This window comes from Schistocerca gregaria, chromosome 10 (assembly GCF_023897955.1).
Source record: "Schistocerca gregaria isolate iqSchGreg1 chromosome 10, iqSchGreg1.2, whole genome shotgun sequence".
Lineage (NCBI taxonomy): Eukaryota > Metazoa > Arthropoda > Insecta > Orthoptera > Acrididae > Schistocerca > Schistocerca gregaria.
This window is the reverse complement of record NC_064929.1, coordinates 138,637,359-138,665,124: the sequence shown is the minus strand read 5'-3', so window position 1 is coordinate 138,665,124 and position 27,766 is coordinate 138,637,359. Positions and strand designations below refer to the sequence as shown.

Here is a 27,766-nt window from a genome sequence, read left to right as displayed (position 1 = left end):
CAATTTCCAGGAGTGTATTACTTTACACAAACAGAAATGGCTTTAGATATCTTAGCATGGATAACTTTCAGTCTACCCAACACTTAGGCGGCTATTTTGAAATCCCTATTACTGCAGACTAGAACATAGAATGACGCAGACTCTCCACCCTGACACGTTATAACGCTACATACGGCCGTGGCGCGTCCGCAGATTCCAGTGGGTGGAGCGCGCTAAGAAGCCATTGTGTTCCGGGCGCTTGCGCGAGGCACAGACAGACAGACACTGTGTCTTTGGCGTAGAGACAGTAGATTCCACGCTGGCGGAGCACAGCTGGATTAGACACACACACACACACACACACACACACACACACACACACACACACGAGCTCTGCGTCGTAGCCAGATGCCGTTACTGGAGGGGAAACGCACGCTGCGACACAGGCTACCCCGCATTTCGCAGCCAAGGCGGCACTGTGTGTGTGTGTGTGTGTGTGTGTGTGTGTGTGTGTAGTGGGTAGGTTACAAAGCTACATTGGGTCCTAACAGCAACTGGGGCGTGCCTAGCGTCACACGAGCAGCATCGAACCACACACTGAACACAAAGCTGACGACAAGAATATATATCTTCATCGTAGTCTCTTCTCGCAGGCGGCTTTATGAGCACCAGGTTGGCCTCTATTTTTTTTGTTTCGTTTTGTATACACATTTCATTTCTTTCAACAGAAAGAGTATGAGGCCATCTCTTACATCTGCAACACTGTCTCGGTTGTGCGACTAGAGTCGTGACTTCCTGGCGTGTGGGTCAGAGTTCGCAGTTACTGACGGAAACTCATTGAGTAAACCAGAGGTGAGTTTTTGCGTTCGCAAGGCAGTGTCATAGGCCCTCAGTTGTTCCTTATCCACTGGTTGATCAAAAAGTCAGTATAACTTAGAAAACTTAATAAACCACGGAATAATGTAGATAGAGACATAAAAATAGACACATGCTTGGAATGACATGGGGTTTTATTATAACAAAAGAAAGCAAGTTCTGAAAATGTCCGACAGATAGCGCTGGACAGCAAAACGTGACGGGTGAGAGGTACGCCAATATGTTACAGAATCGCATCATCCCCAGCCTGACTGATAAACACCTGCTGTAACGTACGATGTTTATGCAGGATGGCGCTCCACCCTATATTACTAGACGCGTGAAAGATCTCTTGCTCGCGTCGTTGGTGACGATCGTGTGCTCAGCCGCCACTTTCGTCATGCTTGGCCTCCCAGACCTCAGTCCGTGCGATTATTCACTTTGGGGTTATCTGCAGTCGCAAGTGTGTCGCGATCGACCGAGATCTCTAAGGATGCTGAAAGACAACATCCGACACCAATGCCTCTCCATGACTACGAACATGCTTTACAGTGCTGTTCACAACATTATCCCTCGACTACAGCTATTGTTGTGGAATGATGGTGGACATACTGAGAATTTCCTGTGAAGAACATCATCTTTGCTTTGTCTTACTTTTTTATGCTAATTATTGCTATTATGATCAGATGAAGCGCCTTCTGTCGGACATTTTTTGAACTCTTGTATTTTTAACTTTTTTGGTTCTAATAAAACCCCACGTCATTCCAAGCATGTATGTCAGTTTGTACCTTTATATCTACATTATTCCGTGATTTATTCAGCTTTAAAATTTATACTGACTTTTTGATCACCCGGTATATATATAATTTAGGATATAATGAGAGCAGCCGTCATGGGTTGTTTTCAGATGATGCTGTCGTCTAGTAAAGTCCTGAGAAGATCAAAACAGCTTGCAAATCGGTTTAGAAATGTTATCTGTATGGTGAGAAAATTAGCATTGACCCTAAATAACGAAAAGTGTGAGGTCGTCCACACTAGTGCTGATAGGAATCCATTAAACTTCGGTTATACGATAAACCAATCAAATCTAAAGGCTATACACTCAACTAAATATCTAGGAATTACAATTACGAGCAACTTAAATTGGAAGTAACACATCGAAAATGTTGCGAGAAGGGCGAACCATAGGATTCTTCATCCGAAACGATTTTCTTGCCATTTCCATAACAATAAAAAATCAAATGTATAATAAAAGAAAAAAAATACTGCTACACTGCCTTAGCTTACGGAAATTATCAAGATTATTTGAGATAGACGAAAGTGTGTGTGTGTGTGTGTGTGTGTGTGTGTGTGTGTGTGCGTATGTGTGTGTTTCTTCAAAGTGCGTCATGGTTGTTTGTGATTGCTTTACCAATGTAATTACCATGCATGTCATGTGTAGTACGACATACAGATCATAGTGTTTCTTATTTCGTTTTGTTTTTTGTTTACAGGTAAGGAGAACAACGGATCAACTAGCGACTTGCATGCATAGCATTTTAGTAAGTATAGCGAGCTTTACGCACACAGTATGTAAGAGTAAAGAGTTTCTTTATCCGTGTTGTGTTCGTATTTTGTGCAGAGAACGCCTATTAGTTACCGGTACTAAGTTAATAAAATTAATGAAACTTCCTGGCAGATTAAAACTGTGTGCCCGACCGAGACTCGAACTCGGGACCTTTGCCTTTCACGGGCAAGTGCTCTACCAACTGAGCTACCGAAGCATGACTCACGCCCGGTACTCACAGCTTTACTTCTGCCAGTACCTCGTCTCCTACCTTCCAAAGTTTACAAACTTTACAGTTTGGAAGGTAGGAGACGAGGTACTGGCAGAAGTAAAGCTGTGAGTACCGGGCGTGAGTCGTGCTTCGGTAGCTCAGTTGGTAGAGCACTTGCCCGTGAAAGGCAAAGGTCCCGAGTTCGAGTCTCGGTCGGGCACACAGTTTTAATCTGCCAGGAAGTTTCATATCAGCGCACACTCCGCTGCAGAGTGAAAATCTCATTCTGGAATAAAATTAATATTTATTACATTTGATAGTGATATTTTGATCATTTCAGGGGGGGGGGGGGGTGTTCACTGCACGGTGATAATTTAAGTAGAAAGGGGGAGAGACGACATTTCAGTCTCAGACAGAAAAGGGTCAATAAATATGTTCCTCCATTTTGCTCCATACGAAACGACAGTTGGTGAACGTACCGCCAGGTTTCGAAAAGGATTAACTACGAAAGTAAACACGGATATTCCCTGATTTAAGAAAAATACGCTCACACATGCAAGGCTTACACCCATGAATTAAAAATTTAATAAAGCGATCTGACTTCACAGAGTTTGTAGAATATTATCTAGACAGTGAAAACTTACTTTTGTTAGCGCAACGCTATTCAGTGGGCCTAATCAAAGGAAAATTGTATTTAAGTGAACATGAGCAGCAGTACCATATATTTACTAAGCATAGAAGTGTTAGGATGACTCAGCGTATGGCCACGTGCCGTGCAAACATGCATGTTGACCCACTTTGTAATAATGATAGAAGAAATGTAGGGTGTTGAAAAACGCTTTCTCTAGAGCAACCCACAGCGCCTGTGGCGCCTGCGTCGGTACTAAAACTCAAATTTCTTCCTGAAAAGATTGAAAACAATTGTGAAGTGTCATATTCGTAACTATTACTACTGCTGTTAACGTAGACTACAGTAGTAAAATCATAAAAATCCGCTTGATTAGTTTGAATAGGAAAATGAGTAACAAGGAAAAAGGTTGGAAAGAATATTTTCGAATGTAAATCAATATAACTGACTCCAAACAAGTGACTATTTATACAGTGGCATATGTATTTTTTGTCTCCATATAATACGTGACATTCAATGTAAGTAAACCAAGAAAAGTATATGAGTCGTAAAGTATTAATGAAGGTTCATTGATGGGAAGTGTGACTAAGTTGACTGTGCTTTTAGTCAGAACTGATAGCAAACAAATTAATTCTGCACAGAGCCTCGAATCGTTCTCGCCTTAGAGAGATAAAGAGACCTGGTGTCTACATTTGAGACAGAAGCCCAATGCATAAAGGTTACAGCCATTCCCCAGTATTGTGTGCTAGGTCAATTGGAGTCTGGAGCCCTTGGCGACCACACCTATAATTGTTTAAATAAAACAGTGCATTCAAAATAATAAAGACTTACGTCCAGCCCAGCCAATCCCTTGGAAGAGGTGGCGGTCGGGTGACTTAGGTTCGTGGAGGTTGCCCAATTGACATTCTTCCCACCAAAATCCGCCATCTTGGATGAAGTCAGAGCCGCCATCTAGGATGATGTCATGCACTGTTGCCAAGTATACACGCCGCCATCTTGGATGACTTCATCGCTGCCATTTTTGATACATCTGGCAACAATATAGAGTGGCGCGGAGCGAACTTAGCCTCAATACTGCCGCCATTCACCTATGGAGAGCAGGAAGAATGAGTCTTCTAATGCCTCTGTGTGTGCTGTAATTATTCTAATCTTAACTTCACAATCTCTGTATGAGCGGTACATAGGGGCTTGCAGTATATCCCTTAAGCATTTACAACCAGTACTTGAAAGATTCTTGATAGATTTTCTCAGGACAGCTTACGTTTGCCTTCAAGAGACTGCCAGGACAGTTCCTTTAATGTCTCTCTGACACTCTTCCACGAGTTAAACAAACCTCTGACCATTTGTGCTGCCCCTCTCTGTATACATTCAGTTTCCCCTGTTAGCCCTATCTGGTATTGGTCTCACTCACTTATGCAATATTCTAGAACCGGTCGCTAGAGTGATTTGAAAGCAATCTCTTTGGTAGACTGATTGCACTTCACCAGTATTCTGCAAATAAACCAAAGTCTGTCACCTGCTTTACTGACGACTGCGATCCTTCCATTTCATATCTCGACAAAGTGTTAAACCCACGTAGTTATGAGTTGGCCGATACCAAAGGTGACTCGTTGCTACTATCGCCATAGGATGCTCCTTTTTTCGTTTTGTGAAGTGCAACATTTCACGTTTCTGAACGTTTACAGCAAGTTGCCAGTCTCTGCACCACGCTGAAATGTTATCAAGATCTGACTGAATATTCATGCAGCTTCTCTCAGATAGTACTTCATTATAGATAACAGCATCGTCCACAAAATGCCTGACATCACTATTAATATTATCTGCAAAGTCATTAACATACACCATGAGCACCAAGGGTCCCATCACACTTCCCTGGGGCACACCTGAAGTTTCTTCAGTATCTGATGATGACTCTCCATCCTAGATAATAGGCTTTTCCTGCCTACCAAGAAGTCCTCAGTCCAGTCACAAATTTCACTTGGTCTCCAACATGATCGTACTTTTGACAGTGAGCGTAGGTGCGGTACTGAGTCAAATGCTTTTCGGAAATAAAGAAACACTATATATATGTGGGTGGCTTGAACCAAAGCTTTCAGTATGTCATGGGAGAAAAGTACGAATTGGGCTTCACACGATTGATGTTGTCGAAATCCATGCTGGTTGGCATTGAGCATGCCATTCTGTGCAAGATATCTCATTACGTTTGAGGAATTGAAACTCACCGCAGTTTCAATGAGACATGTGGTGACTGTGTCATGGACGTAATTGAAGTTCATTCGTGGGCGCGAGAGTTCAAAAAAAGGCAGAACGTAGTGCGATAGCGAATCAAGATAACGTCGGCACTGCACCAGCCGACCTGATGAGTGAGGGGAGAAAATTGTTTTGGAGGATCACCGAATGAGTGCGGAACACATCGCCTCCACAGCTGGCATTTCTGTGGGTTATGTGGGCGCAAGTCTGCAGTATGAGCTGAACATGCGAAAAGTACTTCCCAGGTGGGTGCCACGAATGCTGATGGACGACCGCGAGGCTCTGCGTGTGACATGTTGACAACCAGTGTTGACACGTGGCTGCGGCATGAATGGGACTTCCTTTTCATCGATGATGTCAATGGATGCGATATGAATGTAATATATACGAAACTATCAGCCTCGATTGCGTTAATGACACCAACCTTTACCTATGTTTCAGCCCAGGTAATGAACACTAAAACAGCCTTAAGAGGCTAGACCGTGCCCTCGTAGACATATTATAGAATCAGGTTTATCTTCTGAAGAAGGCTCACTAACTTGGGCTGAAACCTAGGTAAAGTGTGGTTTCATTACCGCAATCCAGGCCGATAGTTTCTTATATATTCGATTATCACGATTGCTGACTGGGCTGCATTGTTGAAAGTACTAAGACATGAACGTTGTTTTTCAATCCTGAATAAAGCGCCAGTCAAGTCAATAGAAGCGCATATACTCACCGCCACAAAAAAAGGTAATGGCCAGTGCTGAAAAAGCGATGGTGGCCATGTTCTAGGACAGCGATGGCGCAACCCTTAATCGTTGGGTTCGAAAGGGGACTACTGTAACAGGTGCGTCCTAGCCTGATGGTTTGAAGAACAATAATATCGTTCCAGTGTTAAGCATTGCATGAAAAACAGTCGGGAAATGTGCACATCGGCTATTTCTCCCAGACCACGCTCCATCGCATCGGGGGTCAGTGATTTTCACCCGCCTCGAGATGACTGGGTGTTTGTGTTGTCCTTACCATTCATGAAAGTGGCGAGACTGGACTGAGCAAAGGTTGGGAGTTTGTAAGGGCGCTGATAACCGCGCAGCTGGGCGCCCCGCAAACCAGACATCACCACCATCACCACCACCACCACCACCACCACCACCACCACCACCACCACCGCATCGGGCGAACGCGACAAAGCAGTTTCTTCGTGACAACACCTTTGAAGTGCTTTCTCATGCTGCCGCATCGCCTGACCTCGCGCCTTGTGAATTTTGGCTGTTTCCAACAATGAAAGACACATTCATTGGTCCAACATTCACCAGGAGTGTCGCTATTGCGTCAGCGATTTTCCAGTGGTCGAACCAGACTCCTGAGGATGGGTTCGCAGCAGCTGTGGCGTTTTGGTGTCTATGTTGTGAAAAAAATGGTTGAAATGGCTCTGAGCACTATGGGACTTAACATCTGTGGTCATCAGTCTCCTAGAACTTAGAACTACCTAAACCTAACTAACCTAAGGACATCACACACATCCATGCCCGAGGCAGGATTCGAACCTGCGACCGTAGAGGTCACGCGGTTCCAGACTGAAGCGCCTAGAACGACATGGCCACACCAGCCGGCTATGTTGAGAAGAATGTCTTCGACTGCAGGGAGATTACGACATCGAGAAGAGACACAAGTCTCACAGTTTCATCTGATTAGTTTGTGAGAAAAAAAAGGAACGAAAGTGTAAAAAGTTAAATGCACCTCGTACACCCAAGTTCACCTGTAAATCGGATGTGGTGGTAAACTGAACTGTAGCGTAGCATGAACTTTAGCGTAGGTTGTAAGGTGATAATTTGGACGTGAATTGACGAAGCCGACGAGTGTGTAGTCTAAATAAAGGTTGTGGTAACTGACTGACCGGTAGCGGAACGTAATGTTCACGTTCGCGTCATTTTTAATCGACCGATTTCAGCTGAAACGGAAAAATTACGATGAATGAAACTTGTCTAGCTTTAAGGGAGGAAACCAGATGGCGCTATGGTTGGCCCGCTAGATGGCGCTGCCATAGGTGGACTTCGATGTGGTAGGTGACTGATCTGTAATGTAATGCGAGGTCTAGGTTAGGTTGAAAGGTGGTACCATGACTCCTGGGAATGTGAACGCCAAATACGAGTTATGCCAACAGATCGACCTGTAGCTTAGCATGATGTTTACATTTGCGCCATATTTGATCTATTTGGCTGTGGTGACAGAATGACCTGTAGTGTATTCTGAGGTCTTAGTTATCTTGAAAGATGACAATAGAGTTGCCATACAGAGGTTGCAATAAGAGACCGAACCACAACGTAGCTTCATGTTGATGTTCATGCCGTATTTTACCGGTCCATTTCCTTTGAATTCTGTTGAAATCGGTCAGTTTGCTTGTGGTGACAGATTGAGCAGTTGTGTTGCTCGAGATAGATTGGGTTGAACCGTTGTAGTCTGAGTGTGGGCCGACGGAGCCAGCGAACGTGAATGTCAAACAGAGATTCAAATAACAGGCTGTTCTATAGGCCATAGCGTACCCCAATGTTTCATGATCGCTCCATATTTAATCTGTCGAGTTCAGCTGACTTGTGTTGAATTCAGTCGATTTGGTTATGGTGACAGACCGAAATGCAGCGTAGCCCGAGGTCTTGATTAGGTTGAAAGGTGATAATTCGCTTGTGGTGGAGCCAATGAATGTGAATGCGAAATGATGGCTGTAGCAACATACCTACACATAGCGTACCATATTGTTCTTGCCATATTAAAATTGGTCGATTTTCTCTGAATACGGCTGTAAACGGTAGATTTGGTTGTGAGGAGTGACTAAACTGTAGCGTAGCCAGAGGTCTAGGTTAGGTTGAAAGTTGATAATTTAGTGTTAGTTTCTTGTTGCCAACGAAAGTGAATACCAGTTAAAGTATGTAGTAACAGAATGGCCCCTGGCGTAGCGTAACGTTTACGTCCCGCCATTTAATCCGTCTATATCAGGTGAATCTGGGTGAAAATGGGCCGATTTGGTTGTGGTGACAGACTGGTATGTAGCGTAGCCCCAGGTCTAGGTTAATTTGAAAGGTGGAAACTTGATCGGGGGTTCAGGCAACAGGCTGACACGTAGGCTGCAGTGTAGACAAATGTTCACGTTCGCACCATACTTAATCTGTCGATTTCCTGCGTACTCGCTTCACTGGCTCGCTGCGAGAAACGCTGCGTGCGGCCCCGACTGTACGGAAGCTGCTGTGATCCGCGCCGCCCAACCCATGGGCTAGGCGGGACCGGGCCGTGTCGTATCGGCCACGTCATTCGCACGTCACGGCCGCACAAAAGGGGGTTCCCCTTCCGCCGTCTTCGCCCGATAAGGAAGGCTTCTGCCCTCTCCCTGCCCCTCCTAGGCCGGCTGGAGCGTCACTCCTGAAGCATCACCCACCGTAATACACTACTGGACATTAAAATTGCTGTACCAAGAAGAAATGCAGATAATGAATGGGTGTTCATTGGACAAATATATTATTCTAGAACTGACCTCTGATTACATTTTCACGCAATTTGGATGCATAGATCCAGAGAAATCAGTACCCAGAACAACCACCTCTGGCCGTAATATAACTGCCTCGATACGGCCGGGCATTGAGTCCAACATAGCTTGGATAACATGTACAGGTACAGCTGCCCATGCAGCTTCAACACGATACCACAGTTCATCAAAAGTAGTGACTCGCGTATTGTGACGAGCCAGTTGCTCGCCCACCATTGACCAGACGTTTTCAGTTAGTGAGAGATCTGCAGAATGTGCTCGTCAGGGCAGCAGTCGAACATTTTCTGTGTCCAGAAAGGCCCGTACAGGACCTGCAACATGCGGTCGTGCATTATCCTGCTGAAATGTATTGTTTCGCAGGGATCGACTGAAGGGTAGAGCCACGGGTCGTGACACATTTGATACGTAGGGTCCACTGTTCAAAGTGGCGTCAATGCGAACAAGACGTGAGCGACACGTGTAACCAACGGCATCCCATACCATCACGCCGGGTGACACACCAGTATGGCGTTGACGAATACACACTTCCAATGTGCGTTCACCGCGGTGTCGCGGAACACGGATGCGATCATCATGATGCTGTAAACAAGACCTGCATTCATCCGAAAAAAAAAATGACGTTTTGCCATTCGTGCACGCAGGTTTGTCGTTGAGTACACCATCGCAGGCACTCCTGTCTGTGATGCAGCGTCAAGGGTAACCGGAGCCATGGTGTCCGAGCTGATAGTCCATGCTGCTGTAAACGTCGTCGAACTGTTGGTGCAGATGGTTGTTGTCTTGCAAACGTCCCCGTCTGTTGACTCAGGCATCGAGACGTGGCTGCATGATTCGTTTCAGCCATGCTGATAAGATGCCTGTCATCTCGACTGCTAGTGATACGATGCCGTTGGGATCCAGCACGGCTTCCGTATTACCCTCCTGAACCCACCGATTCCATATTCTGATAATAGTCATTGGATCTGACCAACGCGAGCAGCAATGTCGCGATACGATAAACCGCAATTGCGATAGGCTACAATCCGACCTTTATCACAGCCGGAAACGTGATGGTACGCATTTCTCCTCCTACCACTAGCCATTATAATAACATTTCACCAGGCAACGCCGGTCAACTGCTGTTTGTGCATGATAAATCGGTTAGAAACTTTTTCCATGTCAGCACGTTGTAGGTGTCGCAACCGGTGCCAACCTTGTGTGACTGCTCTGAAAAGCTAATCATTTGAATATTGCAGCATCTCCTTCCTGTCTGTTAAATTTCGCATCTATAGCACGTCATCTTCGTTGTGTAGCAATTTTAATGGCCAGTAGGGTAAGTTGGTGTGAACCATGTACCCGACTCACATCGACTCTCTCTCTCTCTCTCTCTCTCTGTGTGTGTGTGTGTGTGTGTGTGTGTGTGTGTGTGAATACCGTTTTGATATTCGGCTGCCAAACGGAACACGTTCTAATTACCACCCAGTTATACGTCAAAACTCCGGAAGCTGGCTGTGTTTGACAAAGGGTACTTCTGGTGCCAGCAAAGGTTTCTCCCGTCCCTGCTTAATTCAAGATTGGCGCGGGGGATGAGTGACTGCAGGTAAAAACTCCGATTTCTCTAAAGTGATTGCAGGTAAAAACTCCGATTTCTCTAATTTATCGAATTTTCTCGTTGTTGTCGTTTCGCGTGATGAATGTGGGAGGAAGAAGTATGTTGTCAGACTCTTTTAGGAAAGCCCTTCTCAGAATTTCAGCAGTAAATCGCTTCACAGTGCACGCTGCCTCTCTTGCAGACTCCAGCAATGGAGTTTCCTGTTCATCGCTTAAGGCTGTCGCGCCGACTAAACAATCCCGTAACAAAACGCACCTCTCTTCGCCAGATCTTCTCGATCTACCGAGCGAGCTGGCGCAGTGGTTAGCACACTGGACTAGGATTCGGAAGGATGACGGTTCAAACCCGCGTCCGGTCATCCTGATTTAGGTTTTCCGCGATTTCCATAAATCGCTTCAGGCGAATGACGCGATGTCTCCTTTGAAAGGGCATGGCCGATTTTCTTTCCCATCCTTCCCTAATCCGAGCTTGCGCTCCGTCTCAAATGACCTCGTTGTTAACGGGATGTTAAGCACTGATCTCCTCCTCCATGTATCTATCTCTTCTATTAGATATACCTGATAAGAGTTCCAGAGTGATGAGCAATATCCAAAACTCAGTTGGACAAGTGCTTTGTAAGTTAATTCTTTCATGGCTGTGCTGTATTTGCTGAAGACTCGTACTATTTATCCGTCTCGCAGCTGCGTTTACAGCTATTTGTTTCGTGTGGTAGTCCACTCATAGTTGCTCCGGATGATTGTTTCTGTATATTTTAAGGTAGATACTGTTTCAAGAAATTTATAATAAATAGTGTATGGAATCTGGCTTCGTAGGACAGAGCGGATCAGGTTGTGGAAAGGGGCCAGGATCAGTTACTGCTAGTTATACACGAACACACACAACTTTGTTGCTCAAACCTATGCACAGTTTTATCTTTAAAATAACAAAGATCAATTCACGGCTGAGGGCCCAAGTAACTAGTCCAGAATAAGTTCGAATGATTGCCTTTAAAACACCAGGATTTAGAGTAACGGCTAAAGACCTTACTTAAGCAAAATTACAATATCTTCTCGACTAAGGGCCGAAATAACATTTCAGATCAGCTAAGGAAATTGCTTAAAAGCCAAGCACTTTCAAATTCCGGCTAAAGGCCATGTAAGGAAAATTCAAGTTAATTCTTCGGCTGAACGCCTAATAAAAAAAATTTCTTTAGCTAATAAAAGTGAGTTTTTAAAGATCAGCTTTTACACAGTAGAACAAACATCTTAAGAAAACTTGAAATATCTTGTCAGCTGAAGGCCCAAACAATTACTCAAGAATAATTAAAGATAACCTTAACATAAACATTAAAAGAATACGTTTGAAGGCCAAGAGTTCCAGATAATTAAAGAGAAACCTTACTGACAATGATTTACATATTAAAGCCACAGATCGTGAAACAAACAGGGATGAAGGACTAAATATAGAGCAACAAGAATTCTAAATGAAACACTGCTGAAGGCCTAATCTTATTAACACAGGGGTGAAAGCCTGGCACAGTACCTGCGACTCGTATTTGATTTACCGCCAATAGCTGCTGTCATAATAATTATTTTTTTTTGAACAAACCTACCAGCGTCATGGTAGGCGATATAAAACCGAAGCCTGTACAGTGGGCTGTAAGTGGAGAGAACAGTCTGGCAAATTTTATGACCGACGATGTAGTTGATATTGCTGTGTCAGAACAATGAAAACTTCATGGATGTCATTATCTTACGGCATTGATATAAGAGTATATCGCCTAGACTAATGTGAATACTTTTGAGTGAGTACGTGACGTTTTGTTGCGCGTGGTTTTCGTTAACATTTATGTCAGTTAACAGGATTGTGTCAGTCTAACGTTCTTTAAAATGCTGTGAAGGAACCTGATGATGCTCCGTGGACCAAAACCGGTTGTTCAATAAAGAAATTTTGTGGATACCTCTGGGCGGATATCATGATGTTCTTCAAATATCCTAGAAGAATCAATGTTACAGTTGCCAAGGACATGTGTCCCTCCATGCAGAGAAGATATAATCGGGTAAAGAAGCATTAGTTGGCAGCAAAGAACTAATTTACTGCTTCGGAGACGTGACGTGAGAAACACCTGCTCCTGGCATGTCCGTTCTGCGAGAGGAGACGGGAGTGGGGCGAGGTAGGGCTCACTCGAAACTTGGCCCTTACGCCAGACCTGTACCGGGCCGGCAGTAACTGTTCTTGAAATTAATCGACCGACCGCCACTCGGCCCCTCTACATCCAGCGGCTCTTGGCCTCGCCCTGCACCTCCCCCCCCCCTCCCCCTACTCCATCCAATCAGAGTTAGAAGAGCCCGCGCGGCCCGAACACGCCATCCTATAATTACGTGCTAATTACAACTCGGCTTAACTGGGAGCCACGCGTGCTGGCCCGGCGCTAGCAGGGGCGGCTGCTACAGCCTACGACCGGATTCTGCTCCACCGCCGGCAGACAACCCAGTTTCTAATTCGGGAGCCACGCTCTCGCGCAAGCCAGTAGCGAGCCACACGTCTCAGCCTGAAACGTTGACAGAACGGCCGTACGTAAACTTCCATTACGTTATGACCATCTATCCCCTCTTCTTTCCCTTCCCCCTCTTCTTTCCCTTCCCCCCTCTTCTTTCCCTTCCCCCCTCTTCTTTCCCTTCCCCCCTCTTCTTTCCCTTCCCCCCTCTTCTTTCCCTTCCCCCCTCTTCTTTCCCTTCCCCCCTCTTCTTTCCCCTCCCCCCTCTTCTTTCCCCTCCCCCCTCTTCTTTCCCCTCCCCCCTCTTCTTTCCCTTCCCCCTCTTCTTTCCCTTCCCCCCTCTTCTTTCCCTTCTTCCTCTTCTTCCTACACCATGTGTTTTAGTTTAAAAATATAGAAAAATCAACCCTTGCTGCCTCTTTCAAATCTCTTTCCCCGTTCCCCACCCTTTTCTTTTCATGAGAAACCATCGGATATACAGAGCCTTTCATGAAGTTTCTTCCAATTTCATAATATTATACGCCAAGGATTTCATAATACTATACGCCAAGGTGACTAAAGTCATACGATTACGATATACAGGATGGTCCATTGATAGTGACCGGGCCAAATATTTCACGAAATAAGCATCAAACAACAAAAACTACAAAGAACGAAGCTCGTCTAGCTTGAAGGGGAAACCAGATGGCGCTATGGTTGGCCCGCTAAATGTCGCTGCCATAGGTCAAACGGAAATCAAAGGGGTTTTTTAAAAAATAGGAACCCCCATTTTTTATTACATATTCGTGTAGTACGTAAAGAAATATGTTTTATTTGGCCCACGTTTTCCTCTTTGTGAGAGATGGCGCTGTAATAGTCACAAACGTATTAGCACGTGGTATCACCTAACATTCCGCCAGTGCGGACAGTATTTGCTTCGTGATACATTACCCATGTTAAAATGGACCGTTTACCAATTGCGGAAAAGGTCGATATCGTGTTGATGTGTGGCTGTTGTGAGGAAAATGCCCAATGGGCGTATGCTATGCATGCTGCTCGGTATCCTGGACGATATCATCCAAGTGACCGGACCGTTCGCGGGATAGTTATGTTGTTTAAGGAAACAGCAAGTGTTCAGCCACATGTGTAACGTCAACCACGACCTGCAACAAATGATGATGCCCAAGTAGGTGTTTCAGCTGCTGTCGCGGCTAATCCGAACCTGAGTAACAGACAAATTGCTCGAGAATCTGGAATCTCAACAGCGTCCGTGTTGAGAATGCTACATCAACATCGATTGCACCCGTACCGTATTTCTGTGCACCAGGAATTGCATGGCGAGGACTTCGATCGTCGTGTACAGTCCTGCCACTGGGCAAAAGAGAAATTACGGGACAATGTCAGATTTTCTTGCACGCATTCTATTTAGCCACGAAGAGTCATTGTTCAACAGCGGTAACGTAAAGCGGCATAATATGCACTATTCGGCAACGGAAAATCCAGGATGCCTGCGACAAGTGGAACATCAACGACCTTGGCGGGTTAATGTATGGTGCGGCATTATGGGAGGAAGGATAACTGGCCCCCATTTTATCGATGGCAATCTAAATGGTGCAACGTATGCTGATTTCCCACGTAATGTTCTACCGATGTTACTACAAGATGTTTCATTGTACGACACAATGGCAATGTACTTCCAACATGATGGATGTCGGGCACATAGCTCGCATGCGGTTGAAGCGGTATTGAATAGTATATTTCATGACAGATGGATTGGTCGCCGAAGCACCATACCATGGCCCGCACGTTCACCGGATCTGCCGTCTGGGATTTCCTTCTGTGGGAAAATTGAAGGATCAATACTATCGTGATGCACCGACAACACCTGACAACATGCGTCAGCTCATTGTCAACGCAAGTGGGAACATTGCGAAAGGCGAACTACTCGCTGTTGAGAGGAATGTTGTTACACGTATTGCCAAATCACTGAGGTTGACGGACATCATTTTCAGCATTTATTGCATTAATGTGGTATTTACAGGTAATCACACTGGCTCTGAGCACTATGGGACTTAACATCTATGGTCATCAGTCCCCTGGAACTTACAAATACTTAAACCTAACTAACCTAAGGACATCACACAACAGCCAGCCATCACGAGGCAGAGAAAATCCCTGACCTCGCTGGGAATCGAACCCGGGAATCCGGGCGTGGGAAGCGAGAAAGCTACCGCATGACCCCGAGATGCGGGCATGCTGTAACAGCATGCGTTCTCGGAAATGGTAAGTTCACAAAGGTACTTGTATCACATTGGAACAACTGAAATAAAATGTTCAAACATACCTATGTTCTGTATTTTAATTTAAAAAAAAAACCTACCTGTTTCTAACTGTTCGTCTAAAATGGTGAGCCATGTGTTTGTGACTATTACAGCACCATCTATCACAAAGCGAAAAAAGTGGTCCAACTAAAACATTTATATATCTTTACGTACTACACGAATATGTAATGAAAAATGGGGGTTCCTATTTTAAAAAGAAAACGCAGAAGATATCCGTTTGACCTATGGCAGTGCCATATAGCGGGCCAACCATAGCGCCATCTGGTTTCCCCCTTAAAGCTAGACAAGTTTCATTCTACGTAGTTTTTTTCGTTTGACGCTTATTTCGTGAGATATTTGTCCCGGCGTACATCAATGGACCACATACAGATGACGGTAGTATAGCGTACACAGGATATAAACGGTCACTGCATTGGTAAAACGTCGTTTGTACTCAGCTGATTCATGAGGAAACGTTTCCGACGTTGATTATGGCGGCATGACAGACTTTCTTTGCGGAATGGTAGTTGGAGATAGACGCGTGGGACACTCCATTTCGAAATCGTTAGGGAATACAGTATTCCGAGACCCACAGCATCAGAAATGTACCGAGATCGCCTTCACTTAATGACATAGCAGCAGCGCTTGTGTTACATTTGTCTATGTCGAGGGCCAAGTGTCATCGTCTGTACATCTTGCTGCTTTTTACTACTATTTTCTAGCGTTGCGACTTCTTTGCGTACAACTGCATCAACCGCTAAAAGCCTCATGCAACTTACGAACTTCTCTGTTATGTCATTTTTGCATTGCGAAAACTGAGAGAGCTATAATATTCCCTGGGCTACGTCAAAAGTCACTTCTTCATCTGGAGACTTCTTGCTGTTGATAGTCCGTACTCTAGTATTTCGGTGATTGGTGGACAGTACAGGACTCTGTTGAATGCCGTACGGAAGTCAAGGAGCGCGATATCTACATGGGCGCCTGTATCTATTGCTTTCTGGCTCTCGTCAAAGAACAGAGCGAACTGGGTTTCACAAGGTCGTTGACTTCGGAACCCATGTTGATTCGCACACAGGAGAATATCGGTGTCCACAAAGCACAAAACGTGTTTCAAAATTCTGCGACAGACCAACGTTACCATTATTGTTATTGGAACACTAGCACCAGTTTCATGTTTCCAAAATGAAATGTGTGAAGAATGAACTGTAGAAATAAGTACTTGTAGTAATGCTCTACAGACGTGCGTTGTGTCTCGACAGTTATGCTAACGAAAACCGCAACCATTTCAAGCAAGAAGCTGAAGCTTGACAGGTCTCTACCTGCTTTGACACTAGTTGGAACCTCATATAACGTGGTGCTGAAATCTCTTAGAAATATTTCAAAAATGTAAATGAGTGGCTAATACAGTGACCCACCACCGTGTTCCAGGAACACCGAAATGACAGGTATTGAGATAAGTGATCGCTGAACAGAAACGCAGTTACAAACTATTAGTAATGGGAAGACATCAGGTCTAGATGAAATATCTGTGGGATTTTAGAGGGATTGTTTCCTTGTAGCTGCGGTTTATCGTAGGGTGCTGGAGCAACGAGCGGTACCTAGCAACTGGAAAAAAAACGCAGGTCATTCACATTTTTTTGAAGAAGGATCGTAGGACATGTGTAAATAATTATAGATCTATATCGCTAACATCAGTCTGATGTAAAATTATAAACATGTTTTGTGCTCACGTATCACGAGGTTCTTGGAGAACGAATCACCATATATGTTACAAAACGGGATGTAAATGTATACGTATGTTCTACGTATCCTCCTGAACTGCTGCACTGATTTGAACTACACTTGGGGCACGTGTCACGTGCTGTCCACAGAGAATCGCTGTGGGTTTAAGGACCACGTACCGTGGTGGAGGTGGAAAAGCTGTGTAACTCACGACGCGCGGATTCGCATATTTCATTAATCCAATGTCTGACAATGAGAGTGAAAGTTCAAAATGTTTCAAATGGCTCTGAGCACTATGGGACTCAACATGTATGGTCATCAGTCGCCTAGAACTTAGAACTACTAAAACCTAACTAACCTAAGGACTCACTCAACACCCATGCATCACAAGGCAGAGACAATCCCTGACCCCGCCGGGAATCGGACCCGGGAACCCGAGCGAGAATGAAATAACTTAGCGACTTGCTCGCCAACCGCTGGCGACACACGAGAACTTACCGACGGAATTAGATTGGAGCGGGACGACCGTTGGTTGGTCTTTCGGTTCGTCGTCTCACTGGGCGACGTGTATTTTGTCCTTTGAAAGTTTCTGGGCATTGTCAGTTGGTCATCTTGCCAGATGTGGGTCGGTTCCTTCCTTGTGCGGAGATTTCGTGGCCAATGTGCAAGAGTTACCTCTGCATGGTTGGGTCCGAGCCAGTGTCCCCGGTTCGCCGTGCCTCCGAATTCCGAACGGACATAGAGTTGAGTCGGATTTGAGCGCAGTCGGCTTCAGACAGCCAAGACTCGCCCAACCGTTGCCAACACACATAACTTAAGTGGCAACGACCTTGGTTGATCGTTCGGTCGGTCGCCTCATCGGACAACGTGTATTTGGCCGCCAAGAGGTACTCATAAAATTTCTTTATTGAACAACCAGTTTCGATCCGTGGTCCATCATCAGGTTCCTGTACACAATTTGAAAGAACGTTAGACTGCCACAATCCTAGTAACTGACATAAATGTTAACGAAAACCATGTGTAATAAAATATCACATACTCAAAAGCATTCACATTAGTCTAGGCGATATACTCGTAAATCAATGCCATAACATAGTGACATCGAAGAAGTTGTCATTGTTCTGACACAGAAATATAAACTACATCGTCGATCATAAAACGTGTAAGATGGCAAGAACTATGCCCCTTACATGAAGTGATTAAAGATCACCTAACTCACGTTGAGTGAACAGTAGCGCTGAACAAAAATGCCTGACAAGGTACAATGCATCTTGTAGAGGGTACATATAGAGTGGACGTACTGGAATAATTAATGTTGGGTGACGGTTTTAAAGTAATTCACACGACACGAAAACTTTGTGGAAACGCGTCGATTTGCTGGAGGCTAGTTTATCCCAGGGAGGTATACAGAGTTGACCGCGGCGGGCGGCTGGGGAGCGGCAAAGGGAAGCGACAGTAGGCAGCTTAGGGCGGCTCAAGCTCTGAGAAAGCGGTAACGGGGCACGGCCTCCAGCTGCCATAAGAGGAGTGACAGCATGGGTGGTTGGCCCATTCTGGTGTACCGGGAAGCAGACAGAGAACTTGTACGCCTGTTGATAAATGTTGATAACTGCGGGGTGCCGAGTGGTCTAGGGCGCTGCAGTCATGGACTGTGTGGATGGTCCCGGCGGAGGTTCGAGTCCTCCCTTGGGCATGGTTGTTTGTGTTTGTCCTTAGGATAATTTAGGTTAAGTAGTGTGTAAGTTTATGGACTGATGACCTTAGCAGTTAAGTCCCATAAGATTTCACACACATTCGAACATTTTTTAACACTGCGGGCTGTTACGTGATACCACGTACTTATACGTTTGTGACTATTACAGCGCCATCTATCACAAGGCGAAAAAAATTGTCCAACTAAAACACTCATATTTCTTTATGTACTATACGAATATGTAATAAAAATGGGAGTTTCTATTTTGAAAAAACGCAGTTGATATCCGTTTGATCTATGGCAGCGCCATCTAGTGGGCCAAACATAGCGCCATCTGGTTTCCCCATTCTAGCTAGACAAGTTTCGTTCTTTGTAGTATTTTCGTTTGACGCTTATTTCGTGAGATTATCGGAACCGGTCACTATCAACGTTCTACCAGGGCGCCCGCGGCCATTGGTGCAAAGTGCTAACCCCGCGGACACTCACGAAGTCCGCCGGCAGTGAGCTGCTAGGTTGATGGTCGGTAAAGGTATCCTCACAACAGGTGCAAATCTGCCTTACGAAGGATGGGGCCCCCTTGGCCCTGTTGTTGATTGCCGTCGTCCGAGCTTAAATTGCGACTGTAATTGCCCACAAGAACCACCTGTTAGAGCTGAAATGAATGAACTCTACAACAAGTGCGGAAATTCTCGCAGTGTTCGCGCCGGACTTGGCTGTGGAGCGGCGTGGCCGTTTAAGTCTCTGCTGTAGCCGTGCAAGGGCCCTGTATTCTGACAAGTGGAGGGGGAGGGAGGGAAGTTAGTCGGGGAGTGAGGCTGCATAATGCAGGCGGTTTAATATTAAAACGCGGCAGTTATCCGTAATTCCGTTTGAGAACGGCTGACAGCGCATGAGCCCCACAGAGCTAAATTAGCGCCATCCTGCGAATTTAGAGGGGGGTGAGAGAGAGAGAGAGAGAGAGAGAGAGAGAGAGAGAGAGAGAGAGAAGGCAGCAATAAAACGCGCTGCAGCGTCATTACGTGCTAATAACGGACCGATTACCATATCAATAATGAGCGAAGCGCCGCTGACGTCAAACGCGCTGGTAATCGTCGCCAATTCGCGACCGGCATCGAGCGCCAGCTCCGGGCGTCGGGCCGAACGGAACGCGTTACGTTCGTCGCCTAATCCGCGAAATAGTGTGTGCCGTTGCCGTTGCGTTGCGCTGGCGGTGGCGATAGCTGTTGATTGCGCTACGACCGCTTATATGACTGCTGGGCGATAGCGTAATGGCGCCAGCGGAAGTGGCGCATGGAGAATATTCGGGGAACGGCGCGAGGTGCGGATGGAAATTACGTATTAAAGATATCTGCAAACAGTGCACATATCTTGATGACCCGCCTCCCCCTTTCCCCCAGAAACTATCAGCACACAATAAATGTCGCACCGGCCACTGCCGCTTCTATCCGATAATTACGATCCTTATCCTACGGTCGCCCAAAACCGCTAACTAATGCGGCGAATACAATCGCGATAGCAGTACCTCCTGCGGGCTGTGTAAACGTGTGTAATGTTGCGGATGCAAATACTGGGATACCCATACACTGTCATCAGTTACATGATAAGCGACCCCGGTACCGGACCGCGGAAACGCAGTAAGTTGGATGTACTTGGTTACGATCCTGATGACGGAAGACGCTTCGATCAGTAGTGTTATAGTCAGCGGATGGAAGAGAGACGGCTTACAAAGTGCAAATGTCCATAATGTCTCACTCGTGCAAATGTCATGTCTGATACTAATCGTTGCCAAAGGCCTTACCACACTGACAGATCGCCCAAGTTAAGCGCTGTTAGACTTGCCTAGCACTTGGAGTGGTCGTTCGGAATATCTTAGCGTTGTCGCCAAGTGGGGTGTACTTAGCCCCTGTGAGGTCAATTGAGGAGCTACTTAACTGAGAAGTAGCGAATCCGGTAACGAAAACTCACAAGGGCCAGGAGAACGTCGTGTTTAACACATCCCCCTCTGCTTATTGGGTGAGGATGACACGGCGGTCGGTCGAATCCGTCGGAGCCTTCCGAAGTCTCTCCGGGCAGAGAGGAGAAATAATATGCCAGACCGGGGCTAGAACCCGGCAGTCACCTTAACCAACATACTCTAGGCCTCCTTCAAACTTCCATAACGATTGATGTTTCCTGCTAAAAGGGTGTTGAAAACGTCTCTCCGCAATGCCGTACGATTGTTAGCCGCGCGTACAGTATTATTGTTTGCCTTCCTAGATTACTTCCCTTGAAGTCGACTCCCGCAACATTCCACTGTTTCGTTTATCTCAGCCAGCGTCAGTAGTATCGTTGGAGTGTGTGTCGTTGCGTGTTGACGTGAACGTTTAAGTGGTCGTCCTAGCGTTTTGTCTGAGGATAAACTACTCGATATTTTCGATAACATGTCCATGAGTCCGAAAACGTCACTAAGAAAACTCGCCCAGGATATTAGTGTCGGAACGGGCCACACAGCTGTAAGGAAAAAATTCGGAACTTCCTGGCAGATCAAAACTGTCTGCCCGACCGAGACTCGAACTCGGGACCTTTGCCTTTCGCGAGCAAGTGCTCTACCATCTGAGCTACCCAAGCACGACTCACGCCCGGTCCTCACAGCTTTACTTCTGCCAGTACCTCGTCTCCTACCTTCCAAACTTTACAGAAGCTCTCCTGCGAAACTTACAGAACTAGCACTCCTGAAAGAGAGGAAGGAGACGAGAGGTAGGAGACGAGATAATGGCAGAAGTAAAGCTGTGAGGACCGGGCGTGAGTCGTGCTTGGATAGCTCAGATGGTAGAGCACTTGCTCGCGAAAGGCAAAGGTCCCGAGTTCGAGTCTCGGTCTGGCACACAGTTTTGATCTGCCAGGAAGTTTCATATCGACGCACACTCCGCTGCAGAGTGAAAATCTCATTCTGAAAAAAATTAGAACTTTTCCCATACAAAGTGACAGTCGTGCAAGAACTGAAAAATACTGATCATAGAAGAGACTTCATTATAGTCAATGGTTTTAAAATTTCGTTCAACAAAATGGAAGGGTTATTCTTAGTGAAACTTTTTTCGCTGATGAGGCGTGGTTTCATTTATCCGGGCACATGAACTCGCAAAATTCTAGTGTGTGGAGTACTGCAGATCCATTGTGTATTCATGAGGAACCACTTCATTCTGTGACAATAGGGCCGGCCGCGGTGGTCTCGCGGTTGTAGGCGCGCAGTCCGGAACCACGCGACTCCTACGGTCGCAGGTTCGAATCCTGCCTCGGGCATGGTTGTGTGTGATGTCCTTAGGTTAGTTATGTTTAAGTAGTTCTAAGTTCTAGGGCACTGATGACCACAGATGTTAAGTCCCATATTGCTCAGAGCCATTTGAACCATTTGTGAAAATAGGAGTTTGGATTGCAATTTCTAGTCGTCGGGTTGTGGGGCCCATATTTTTCAACGAAACAATAACCGCACACGATACTGCAGTGATATTCTGTACTCATTCATTGGAGAACTTGTGTTAAGTGAAATACTGAACGGTTATTTTCAATAAGATGGTCCAACCGCTCATACAGCTCGTGTTTCAATGTCACTGCTTGCTGATGTTTTTGATGATCGCATAATTTCACAGCGACTTTGGCCTCCACGATCGCCTGACCTTACACCACCTGACTTTTTCTTCTGGACTGCAGCGAAAGCAACTGTCTATGAAAACCATCCAAAATCCATCGATGAATTGAAAACTGCAATATCCGCTTTCACTGCTTCTGTTACAGAAGAAATGTTACAGCTTCTGTTTGGAAAAATGATTAGACGAATTTAATTGTGTATTCAACAACACGGGGGAGACTTCCAACATTTAATGTGAAAATTTGTAAATAAAAATGAATATTCGATAAATTGATAACTTGTATTTCACTGATTTTCTTTTCGGTATATTCACTGCAGCATACTGCACGCGTGGCTAACAATCATCCGACACTGCGGAGAGACTTTTTGAACACCTCGTATTTCTTTCTTATTGAAACAACATTTACGTTTCCAGAGAGGTATGTCCGGCGAAAAAACTACTCTCCCTAACAAAAAAACTCCAAATTGTGGAGGAAAAAAACGAAATGAAATCATGGGATGAGGGGGCATGTGATGTTATTTCAGTGATCCCAAAATCGAGTCACATTTACCAAGAACTTTGGGGTATGACTCCTCTTACCACTATGAGATTGCACCCCCTCTCGCCTAAATGCATGCACTGCTTCGGATGGGAAGGATGTTATAAAGCTGTTGTATTCTCGCCTGATGGAAACTCGATCACACCTTTTGGAAACGCTCATTGGTAACCTGCATTGTGGCGGAGTTGACTTACGAGTTTTCTATTGAAGACAGATATGGGAATTTTGCTGGCAATGGGAGTACCTCAAAATCGCGCTGGTAGTTTAAATAGAGAAACGTGTCATTTGTGAGCGAGCATTGTACTGTTGCATGGGAAGTGACTCGTGAGGATGCAGCATGTCAGTAATGTACTTTGGTGGTATGAGAGTTCCGTCAATCAGTAGCAGGCGTGACCTCACGCAGTACTCGATGGCTCTCCATACCATCACCCCTCTGCATCTCAAAAACATTGGAAGAAAGGGATTTCTCCCCATATTGCTACTACTGTCGTCTACGATTGCTATCTCATAACCACGCCTCATCGCTGAACCAGTGTGATGCTCTTCATCAACAGTCCATGCTTCCCGGTGATGGCGTCACATCAAATACAGCCGTTTGCGTCGTGGTGTCAACTGTAGCCTACACATGGAATCCTAATTCCGTAGCCAGGTTGCCGGTGGTCTCTGAGCTATGCTGTGGGCTGACACAGAACGTTCTTGGATGACAAGCACAGATATGCGTGGCGCACAATATGGCGATCCTCCCTTATGATGGCAGACATGGTTGACCAAAACCTTGACGTCGAGCATGGCTGCCATCCTGTTTCCCAACAGAACGACATCGGGCCACTGTCACATACAAATGCCCCAAAAATCCGGGTATTACACGACTCGACCAGCTGGCCAAATGGATACCCACTATGTGGCCCCCTTTCAAACCCTCTCATTTGCGGATGACGAGCTCTCACACTACTACACTGCAATTACCGTTCGTCACACTGACCGATCAAAATCTGACGATGTTCATCCAAGTTGGTAGAGCACTTGCAAAGGCAAAGGTCCCGAGTTCGAGTCTCGGTCTAACACAGTTTTAATCTGCCAGAAAGTTTCATGTCAGCGCACACTCCGCTGCAGAGTGAAAATCTCACTCTGGATTCATCCAAGATGTATATCCTACTGGGTCTGATAAGAACACTATGCCCTCTGGTGGTCAAAAGAAACACCACTCTTTCAACGTTTGTCTTTGAAGCTCCAATGTAAACTTTACCACACACACACACACACACACACACACACACACACATTTAGACAGAATTTTATACACTCTATATGTCACCAACGGAGGGAATTTGTCCTTTACAGATCCTTGTTGATCTAAATTACTGTCTGATTGGGGGCGAAACTGTAGTTTTTTGAACCTTGACCTTCAACCTAGTGTTTAGAACTATATTTACTTTTTTTCCTGAACAGCCTTTTTTCTGAAAGCTTTCTTCGGCGCCTGGATGTTCCGTCATCCAAATTCTTTTGGTTCTGTCGACAAAGCCTTTAATCACACACGTACTTCGCTGTGAAGGAATGTGTGTGAAATCTAATGGGGCTTAACTCCTAAGGTCATCAGTCCCTAAGCTTACACACTACTTAACCTAAATTATCCTAAGGACAAACAAACACACCCATGCCCGAGGGGGAGGATTCGAACCTCCGCCGGGACCAGCCGCACAGTCCTTGACTGCAGCGCCTGAGAGCGCTCGGCTAATTCCGCGTGGCATACTTCGCTGTCGATGATGGTTGCAGTTCATACATAGATAACTGTCTGCATGCGTGACTGTTCTATTGTATTGTATTGTATGGAGCTGAGAACCTAGAAACGCAGTAGAGGCTTCGTCCTCCCCGTAGCCCTCAGTGGTTCACAACACAATACAGCGGTCCACTCATCCCATCGCCGTCCCACACCGAACCCAGGGCTACTATGCGGTTGGGCCCCCGATGAACCAACCTCCTCCTCCCCCCCTACCCGCCCTCCCCGGGAACATCTCACTCCAGACGAGTGTAGCCCCTGTGTTTGCGTGGTAGAGTAATGGTGGTGTACGCGAACGTGGAGAACTTGTTTGCGCAGCAATCGTCGACATAGTGTAACTGAGGAGGAATAAGGGGAACCAGCCCGCATTCTCCGAGGCAGATGGAAAACCGCCTAAAAACCATCCACAGGCTGGCCGGCCCACAGGACCTTGACACTAATCTGCTGGGCGGATTCGTGCCGGGAATCGGCACGCCTTCCCGCCCGGAAAGCAGTGCGTTAGACACCACGGCTAACCAGGGGGGGGGTGGGGGTGGAGGACGCTATGCGTAGCTGTAGTAATACTTCGTTTCGACTTTGCATCGGTCTTCCTCATAACGAAATCATCCAATTCGTTGAACCTTCCGAAATAAAAAATATATATCGCGGGATCCATTGAGCTGCCCTTCGTGGCAGCGTTGACTTGAGTATAGAACTCATCATACCATTGGAACTGAGTAGAAGTAAGGTAGCGTCTGAAAAGATTAGTCAAATTTTCAGGAAACGCACCTGCCCAATACACTGCACAAAAGGATTACAGGGTCACGTTTTTGATACCCCGTAATTGTCTCCCAATCCGACGTGAAAGTTGGAAATTTGGCTCAAGGATCCCTACAGCCTTCCTATGTAACAGCGCAAATGTGTGACGCCCTTCTTGCTCAGCGACGCTTCAAACAGCAACGTATCCACACATGCAAAATAAACGCCAGAGCCCAGAAGTTATTGTGAGATGTAAGGAGGGACAGTAACATTATGGCACCAAATTTCGTTACAGACTTGCCGAACGACTCTGTGGGCGTGTCATTCGACGGTAAGTTCATCACACATCCTCATACCCACCCTCCACCCCTTCTTCTGAAGCCTTTGCTATGGAGGTCAGAACATTGCTATCCAGTGTCGAAATCACGTGGTTTTCTATGAGCGATCAAGGACACATTTCCAACACACACCCGCTAAGAATCAACACGGAAAGGCCTCAGTGAGTAGGATAAACAGCGTCAGTGAAGCCATCTCTTCGCTTAGGGCGTTCATTTGCATACATTTTACTGTCGAAAACAACAGTGTGCAGTCAGACGTTTTGATCAACTTCGTTCTTCACAACTCTTGACTGCCCCTGGGTGGTTCAACCCTTCTAGAAGGACATCAAGGAACTGCACCTTTGGGGTGCAGCGTGACAGCAACTTTCGTCCAGTTGTACAGAGTGGAGCCTCAAGGGACTACTCAAAACCACTGGACGAAATATGTACCTGATTTGAAGGGGCAAGGATTGTTCACGCTTTTTTTTGCGATGTGATTGAGAAGGTGCAACGAGGGTTCATAAAGAACAACCCAAACCGGTAAGACGCATGCTACAATCCGCGCAACTTCGTTGAGAACTTCAAAAATGTACTGTAGATGGTCAGTGCTTGACCAGTTCTTAGGGAACTGCGGACAGGCAGGTCGTATCACACCCCTCAGAGTCCGCATGCACTCAAGCAGCTACTACAGCAGGAGTGTAGCACTGTTCAGCTGTCGGGTGTCGAAGGGGTTGCCCATCCACCGCCGTCTAGGAATTGGTCAAGTGACATCTGTGAAGGGGTGTATTTTAATGTGCTCATCAACCAAGGGCGTTTCCCAACTGTGGGTAGTGCGATCTTAAAGGGACTCTTGCCATTTCATGCACAACCCACCACCCTCTCCCCTCCCGCCGTCTCTCGTCCCCTGATGGTGCCATACGAGGGCGTGGAACGAAGGCTGTATAAGCATAAACACCATTTGCTAGTTGGAGTCACCTTCGAATTTCTAAGAACATTTTTCAATGTCCCCAATGATCACACTCTGCGCATACGAGCACTACAAACACTCCAAAGTAGTGTTCATTCGAGGTGCAGCCTTTCGATATCCTTAGAGAAGGCTTGAATGATCTGGTGGTCAGCAGCAGAATGTAAGGTTGTCAAGAACGTTGTCCTGTGGCACATCTCAATGCAAACTGTCGCTTTCGACCACGAGATATATGTAAATGAAGGCCTCAAGGAAAGGGGTGTTCTCATTGAGTTTCTCTCTGTCACTAGCTGAGGCCTTTTGGCACATATTCTGAGCGGCGGTGTGTCTGAAATGTTTCCCTCGGCCCTATACAAGAAAACCGCATGGTTTCAACATAGGACGTTGCTGTTCTGACCGCCATCGGAGAGATGACACGAGAAGGTTTGAGACGTGTGCAAGGGTGAGGAGGGCTTGTAACGGTATCACAGCAGACAAGTGAATGGATATTCGATCTGTCGTCTGCCACAATACATACACGGCAACCCATACTAATGCTACGTTTGATTTACAGTTGAAAGTCTAGTATTTCTGCCCCTACTTCTCGTAACTGAATTGTAGCGAACTTGCTTCTCCGCCGGGAGCGAACTCTAACGCTTTTACAATAAACAGTGCATAACAATGTGACAAGTGGGTAGGTTTAAATGTTAATCATTATAAGAATAGTTCAATGGTAGGGTGTCAACTACTTGTGTTTTATTTCACTAATCGTAAAACTAGTATTCATAAGTAGATTCCCTGTCACTAATCATTAGTTACCGAGCGCGCAAATGCCACAGCAGTACTTCAAACGATCTTAGAATCAACATGAGATAACACAAATGTTTTCGACGTAAATTTAATGGCGAATTCCGTCTTTACGCGGAGTTGCACTTCAGAGAGTGAAAAACCAATCGTACACAGCCTCGGATCAACACAACATCGCTCATCTCCGTCATGCGATGCAGTTTTTCAACAAACTGTTCCAAAGTAAACCTAACTGTTTCAAATTAGACCTAG

General features: G+C 45.8%; 1 long non-coding RNA gene and 2 other non-coding genes across 3 annotated transcripts in view; 2 read left to right on the top strand and 1 right to left on the bottom strand.

Moving 5' to 3' along the window:
• LOC126293575 (uncharacterized) overlaps window positions 1-27,766 on the top strand; it is a 1,862,585-nt gene that overhangs the window by 493,730 nt on the left and 1,341,089 nt on the right. The gene's annotated exons all lie outside the window — the stretch shown is intronic.
• On the bottom strand, window positions 2,524-2,598 carry Trnas-uga (transfer RNA serine (anticodon UGA)). The gene has a single exon. It is a non-coding gene; the product is annotated as a tRNA-Ser (tRNA).
• Window positions 2,738-2,812, top strand: Trnas-uga (transfer RNA serine (anticodon UGA)). Its single transcript has one exon. It is a non-coding gene; the product is annotated as a tRNA-Ser (tRNA).